Source organism: Rhipicephalus microplus, chromosome 3, assembly GCF_043290135.1.
Source record: "Rhipicephalus microplus isolate Deutch F79 chromosome 3, USDA_Rmic, whole genome shotgun sequence".
NCBI classification, from domain to species: domain Eukaryota; kingdom Metazoa; phylum Arthropoda; class Arachnida; order Ixodida; family Ixodidae; genus Rhipicephalus; species Rhipicephalus microplus.
The window spans coordinates 152,025,196-152,032,714 of NC_134702.1; positions in this window are offsets into that span (position 1 = coordinate 152,025,196).

The window sequence follows — 7,519 nt, forward strand, 5'->3', positions numbered from 1 at the left end:
ATCTTGTTACACGACACACATGTGGTGATTATCATGTTTGGATGTGTCATTTAACTATGTCGTCCAATCACGTTACGTTATACTGCGTATGGTACATTTGAAGCAAGCGAAATGGCCGTGAGCGTATCATGAGCGCAACATGTAGTGAAGTTTTTAGATGACACGCATCTCATGTTTATCATGTTTGCACCAATCACATACCTCCATAATCTATTCCAGTACCGTAATAACAAATTTGGTATATGTGAAGCTAGCGAAGCGGCCGCGAGCGCATCACAAGTGTGGCATGCCGTCATCTTGTTACACGACAGGCATGTGGTGATTATCATGTTTGGATGTGTCATTTAACTATGTCGTCCGATCGCGTTACGTAATACTGCGTATGGTACATTTGAAGCAAGCGAAATGGCCGTGAGCGCGTCATGAGCGCAACATGTAGTGAAGTTTTAGGGGCGAAGCTCCTTAGGGCGTGGGCTGTGCGTCCCCTGTAGCCTGTATGTAGCCACCTCTAGTTTAGTTCTTGCAGTGTTCACTAGATGGCGGTACCGTCCCCTGTATGTAGCCACCTCTAGTTTAGTTCTTGCAGTGTTCACTAGATGGCGGTACCGTCTCCTGTATGTAGCCACCTCTTGTTTAGTTCTTGTAGTGTTTACTAGATGGTGGTACTTGTAGCTGATGATGAAAAGATGCAAGATGTTATAAACTAGAAAGCGGTACTTGTAGTTGATGAAAGACGCGAGATCTTATAAAATAGGAATGATGTCACGTATGGCGCGTGTCATTGGTTGAAGGCAATCGTTCGATTTAGTGCGGCGACGTACGCTAGGGGGAGCGATGTAATAAAATCGAGTGGGCAAAATGTACAGAGGATTCATGGTTTACCAGGTTTACCTCCGGAGCTTCGCCCACTCATCATCATTCACTTCGTGGATATGGCGGAATTTTTTTTAGATGACACGCATCTCATGTTTATCACGTTTGCACCAATAACATACCTCCATAATCTACTCCAGTACCGTAATAACAAATTTGGTATATGTGGCGCTAGTAAAACGACCGCGAGCGCATCATGAGCGTGGTATGCCGTCATCTTGTTACACGACACACATGTGGTGATTATCATGTTTGGATGTGTCATTTAACTATGTCGTCCAATCGCGTTACGTAATACTGCGTATGGTACATTTGAAGCTAGCGAAATGGCCGTGAGCGCATCATGAGCGCAACATGTAGTGAAGTTTTTAGATGACACGCATCTCATGTTTATCATGTTTGCACCAATCACATACCTCCATAATCTATTCCAGTACCGTAATAACAAATTTGGTATATGTGACGCTAGTAAAACCGCCGCGAGCGCATCATGAGCGTGATATGTCGTCATGTTGTTACATGACAGGCATGTCATTATTTTCCTGTTAGGGTCAGTCGCTTGTGTTCGCCATGCAATCATGTCATACCATACCAGTTTTGCAACATGTCGTGTGAACGATACCACCGCAAGAGCTGCATGACCATGAATTGTAAATCAAGACATTCATGGCATACATGTAATAATTTTCATGTTATGACTAGATATGTATGTTCTTCATACAGTCATGTTATGCCACACCAAGCTTGGTATCGATATCATTATCGAAACGGCCAGGAGAGCTAAAAGTCGTGATAGATAGATAGATAGGTATATAGATAGATGATAGATAGATAGATAGATAGATAGATAGATAGATAGACAAATAGATAGATAGATAGATAGATAGATAGATAGATACGCTCAAAGTCGCCGAAGTTCGTTATGAAATGCTTCGTATGTAAAAGCACAGGAACTTTGCTGATTAGTTCGTATGAAATCACCGACCTCATTTAGAACTTTTGCTGCGGAAAGGATCACTGACATGTAGCTTCTTTAGTTTGCTTAAAATAAATTTACTAACGTTGCCCTGCCATGAACCATTCTCACTAATAATGGTTCTGAAAGCTATGTCCACTTTGTGGGTTTTGGCGGAAAAAAAGGCGTTCAAGTTAATGCTTTTGCTGCTTGCTAGAGTACTATCTAGCCTAGGTAGTCCTACTTCTCTACAGAACGCGGTGAATTTTAAAATAACGCATACAGGATTCTTTTTAAAAGAACACTAAATCCAACTATTAAGTCGAAGTTGATTGTTTAAATGGCGTTCCAGAAACCTCATAGTGTTACTTTCATTCAAAAGAAGAGCTCATTTTGAAGTAAAATGAATTTTTAGTGCTCCGCATTGGGTTAGCAGACTTCAAATTACCTGCCTACAGAAACGGACCAACCGGACCGCCTCACGTCACTCTTGACGTGCACAGCGTTGTCCGGCTTTACTGCGCTCGTAGCAGCAGACTGAAAGCAGGGGGAGCCACAACAGCAACAACGGCCATTGATCAATTTCTCGTCACAGACTTCGAGATTGCAAATGCTTTTGTTTCAACTGCGCCCCGCTAGATGGCACCACCTGTGCGGTGTAACAGCGCGAGAATTAAATTTTTGAACTACTCGCGCCATTCCCTAGAGTAACGTCTGGTGGTTCTTTTTTTTCATGAATCGAACAGAAACAAACAATCAGCATTATATTGCGTCTCCTAATGCACAGAAGGTTCTTTATTATTGCAGTTAGATCGATTACTACTGATTATTTGTAGGTGGTCCTTCTGGTGTCATCAGGCTTATTTTGAAAATATCCTGCTGCGGCGCTTGTGTTCTTGTGCATTTACCTCAACTTCTTCTTAAGTAGGACACTGCTGCTGATAATATTGTCGTTTTAAATGTTTTCATGCATTGAGCTTTCACTCCTATGTAAATTTGTAGTTGACTTTAGTGTCCCTTTAACAGCCGAAATTCTTGTCTACTGCGCTAAGCGCCTTCTCATTGTATAAACCATGAGGCAAAACAACAAAACCACACTCTTTGTCAGCTTATAATAACATCAAATTCTGCTTTCCTAAAAAAAGACAGCACTCTATTAAGTCTTATGCTACAGCCATTGCCCGGAACTTGGGCTGTACATCTCGTTATGCATTCCATACCATCTAGCAGGTATCATTGTCGATCATGGTTGGACTTAGATGATAGATCCTTCTTCAGGCCGACCAGGTCGTGGGCGGAAACTCTTGGTGTGCACGCATAAGTAGGTACTTTTTGCAGCATCTTTTCAATGCCTTAAAGTAGTACTGAACCCCCGAGAACACAAGGTCCTGTCTTTTTAACGCGATAACATTAGATATCTCCCGTCGCAGAATATCCGCTATCGGCCTCAGCCCCGTTGGTTGTGAGCGACGAATCGTTCGTGAGCAAAAACATTTGTTACAGAGATCGTCATGCTACTTGTCCACGCGTGCGCTCGCGATCACATTGAAAAAATCTCGCATCCGAAGAAAAAAAATGGCAGCATATCCAAGGAGTGAATGATGAATAGTGGGCAAAGCATCCGTGCGTCAATTCGTTCTTGCTTCCATTCATCCATGCGTGCGTCTGTGTGGCCGCCCGTGTGTCCATACGCCCATCCGTGCGTGCGTCTGTTCATGCGTCCGCACATTCATCTGTGCATCCATACCTGCTTTCGTCCATGCATCCTCTCCTGCGTCCGTTTATGCGTCCATCCATTCGTGCAGCCATCCGTGCGTCCGTCCTTACATCTTTCTGTGTGTTCGTTCGTCCACCTGTTCAACGCTTCAAGTACCACCATCTCGCATCTTTTCGTCATATATTTCTCATATAGAAGCACAGCCATCCAGCGGAGATTCCAATGACTGAACGAGAGGAGGCACACGCACACTTTCTTACGGCTCGCGCTTCGTGTTCACTTCCCTCCTTTAACCACCTGGAGTTCATGGTATATACTAGTTCACTGTATTCATGGCACTGCGGCCCAACGCTCACTAAACCTTTCTAAAACCTAGGAGGTTACGCCCAGCGAGTATAACGTAGCAACCTTTCTTGTCTTCTCTGCGTTGTTGAACAATTAAAAATTCGCACCTTGCGCGTTAACTAAAAGCCGAATAATCCTCTCTAATTCCCCTTTAGCAGCCATTGGCATGTACATTGAGCACTATCTTTTATTGTTCAACAACGCGCAGAAGAAATCTATTACCGGCACCACCTTGTAGGTCAAAATGTAACACTGGTTACACACTACGACTACTACTACGACATCGAGGGACGAACGGGTGCTGCTATAAGCAGCTTCGCCCCTACAAAGCAAAATTGCTCAAGGTCATGATGGGTCGGTGGTGTAGTTTCTATCCCCCTGCCACCCCTCACTGCTTAGCTTCCAGCACTTTCGTCGAGACGAGGAAAGAGAGAATGCAGTTGCAGCATGCGGCAAACTTTCGTAACTCCACTCGCACTGGACGGAATCTTGAAATCTTCGCGGTGTTGAATTCGCGAGGCAATAAGGTCTTCTAGTGGATTCATTCCATGGTTACTCCAAAAAAATGTTTCAGGGTCCCTTTAAGGCATTTTGTTTGACAGGTGTCACGATGAAAACGAGCCCATTCGGCAATTTGTAGGCGCATTTGTGAGGCCTCGACCTACGTCGAAAAAGGCAGGGATAGTGCAGCCATCACCGCTGAAAACACACTGGAGCAATCAAACAGCCCTAAAGTTGACAACAATTTCCATCGAGCAGAAAAGATATCAAGCCTTTCTAGAGGCGTTGATCAAGCCAACAGTAAACGCTAGATAATGTGCTGCCATCTGTGAGACATTTTAAGACTTTTTATGGCCTCCGAGATGGCAAGCACGCGGCGTGTATCTTGGAGGCCATGCGACTCTTGCTTTAAATCAAAAACCTGTGTGTACCATTCGCGCTGGCGCGCTGGTACAATCTACTGTGTGCGCACGTGTGTGTATGTAACAAAACACATTGATAAGTATGCACTTAGCAGTTGAAGGATGCACTAGGGGCCGGATTTCGCTATCACGTTAAACACTCAATGGCAAAGCCCAAGGGTACCCCATTTTTTTCTGTTCTTCATTCTCTTTGACTGAGTTAGCTGAGCTAGCAAGACGCTTAACTTTCCCAAGTTTATAAACGGTAAGTTTTTCCGAGTATTCGCACTGATGAATGAAACGTTGCTGGTTGTAAAGCAGCCTCACTTGGCGCCACAATTCCATTTTAAGAATTTTCAGCGCTCTTTTTGCGTGTCCCATGCTTCGTAGCGAAAGAGTATACAGATTTAGTGACGCATCGCATTAGCTGTACGAACGCAGCCTGCTTGTCATTAGCAATGGCAGCTCACTTCCACGTGGCTGCTGCGGATGTGCAAATAAATCTTAGTATTTTTACTCGACGAGCACTTCATGGTTGCGGGCAGTGGAGAGGGTGGACCAAGAGAGACGTGTGTTGCGAGATGGTGTAGGAGCCAGCAGCTGCTGCGGGAGAGGGAGAGAGTGACGTCAACGCGCAGCTGCGAATTGACACACTTGGCATCATTTCAGCAACTGCGGGAAGAGGGGCGCGGTGGCGCAAGTTGGCACGGGCACACGGACAAACAGCGTTACACTGGCTAGTCAAAAAGCTATTTCGCATAAAAAACAAGAAACAAAATGAGCGTTGTAGGCAGACCTGACACGTTTTCCAAAACGCGTTCTTTGCCAAATCTCCTGCAAAAGCAGCGCATGAAGTTACTGTTAGGTGCACTCAATTTCACATATGACGTACAGGCTGCTGTATGAATCAGAGATTCACTATGCAGGGAGTACTTCCTACTAAAAGCACCTATTTGATTCCCTTTTTCATGAATAAAGTCGTATATTCATTACATAAATGTATGATAAAGAAGTTTATTCACATGTGGCGGCCCCACGGTCAACCAGCAGCAGTCAGACACACTTTCTCACTTTTTCTAGGGAAATCTTATTGCGTTGCGTGCGAGGAAGCGAAGTGGTACGAAAGTGTGCTACTGAGCCTTAGAGGCTCTACAATCGCACAAATAAAAGTTTGTTGCTGTTTGTCCTTCATGGGGACGCACTATTCGCTTCAGTGTGCTGGTTTCCAGCCGCACTGGCGTTCCGCACAACACGCATATTCTGATGATTATGGTCGCCAAGTTCGTGATATCTGACTCGTGAACGCTTAATGTATTCCTTAGTTTCACATTGACCATCAGAGCAAAATGAAGGAATAGCTGGCAAGGGCAATCCAGCAACCAAATTCTTGTTTTGATTTTAAAGCGAAATTTAAGCCTTTGATGTCTATAAAATGTGAAAGAAGGCAACCGTACGTCGCTATTTGGCGTCACAAATCAATAAAATTGGCAAAATTACTAGGACGTCATTGTAACACCACTAAGATGTAACACCCCTTGAGGCTAAATGTTGACGTCATCAAGGGACATAGTCACTAAGGACGCAGTGCGAAAGAATCAAAGTGCAGAGAGCCTTAGTTTTCCTGCGATCCCGGTGGCAATGCAAGACACTTCACCAGCAGAAATCTCTCGGAGGAGGCCGAGGCATCCACAAAGAAGAAAAAAGAAGGTGACCTCTTTCCCCTTCGAATCGTATCATATACTTTACTTGCAGATGGCAGGATTCTGAAATTCATTCTCAACCAAAATTTATTTTCCTTCAATAACACCTTACTTACTTCGCAAGGTCCGAACTAAACATGGTTTTGAGAAGCTTGCTTTCCGTTTAGGCAAGCTATGGATTTTTCGGCTTCATAAAACCGTGTTCTTCTGCATGTATCATAATTCGAACGTAAGGTCCGCTTTTTCTGTTCATTTTATAGAACCTCTCATGGAATGTCTTTCAAACACTAGTTAAGCCCAGTGAATACTTATTGCCCACTTTGCATTCTGATACAGATGCTTCGTCTATCGCGTATGTTTTCCATGCTAATATTATTTACCTACATAAGAAAACCACGCACGATTTTCTTTTTTTTCACTTTATACTCTCAATATCATGCTGTACTTTCCTTTAAGAGCATAATTGTATTTTTAAACCCTGCGGTGAGTCTTCCCGGCAATCGCTACACTATGGATTATGATATATACCAAAATATTCTAAAATATTACCTGCACTGAGTAAGCAAACATCAAGTTTGAATATTCAAATGCATAGAAGACCCCGTGAGTCTAATGTTTCTTTGTTGAACCATCGCTAAGTGAGATCGACTGTCATGTGAGCGCATGTGCGATGCTCATAAACGTGTAGCTTTTTTTCCTTCATAGCTCCCTTCTTACCTTGCTGCAAAGCCTTTGAAATAGGCGGGCGAATGTCGCAACAAAGAATACATAAAATGAGCAACGAAAAACACTTTGCCAAGTTAGTCAACGATTTTAAAGCGTGACACCTAAATTATTATCATTAGCGCAAGAGTGCGCATGCGAATCAATGGCTGGTGGTACTGTCGCTTTCCCGACAATGGCACAAAAGAAACGTGTTAATTTGGTTTACAGGTGCGATGCAGCTTGATAAAATACGGACTTTTTATTATATGCTTTGATTTACTTCCATTTCGCTTGCATGCCCGACGTTCCTTTATGATGCAAG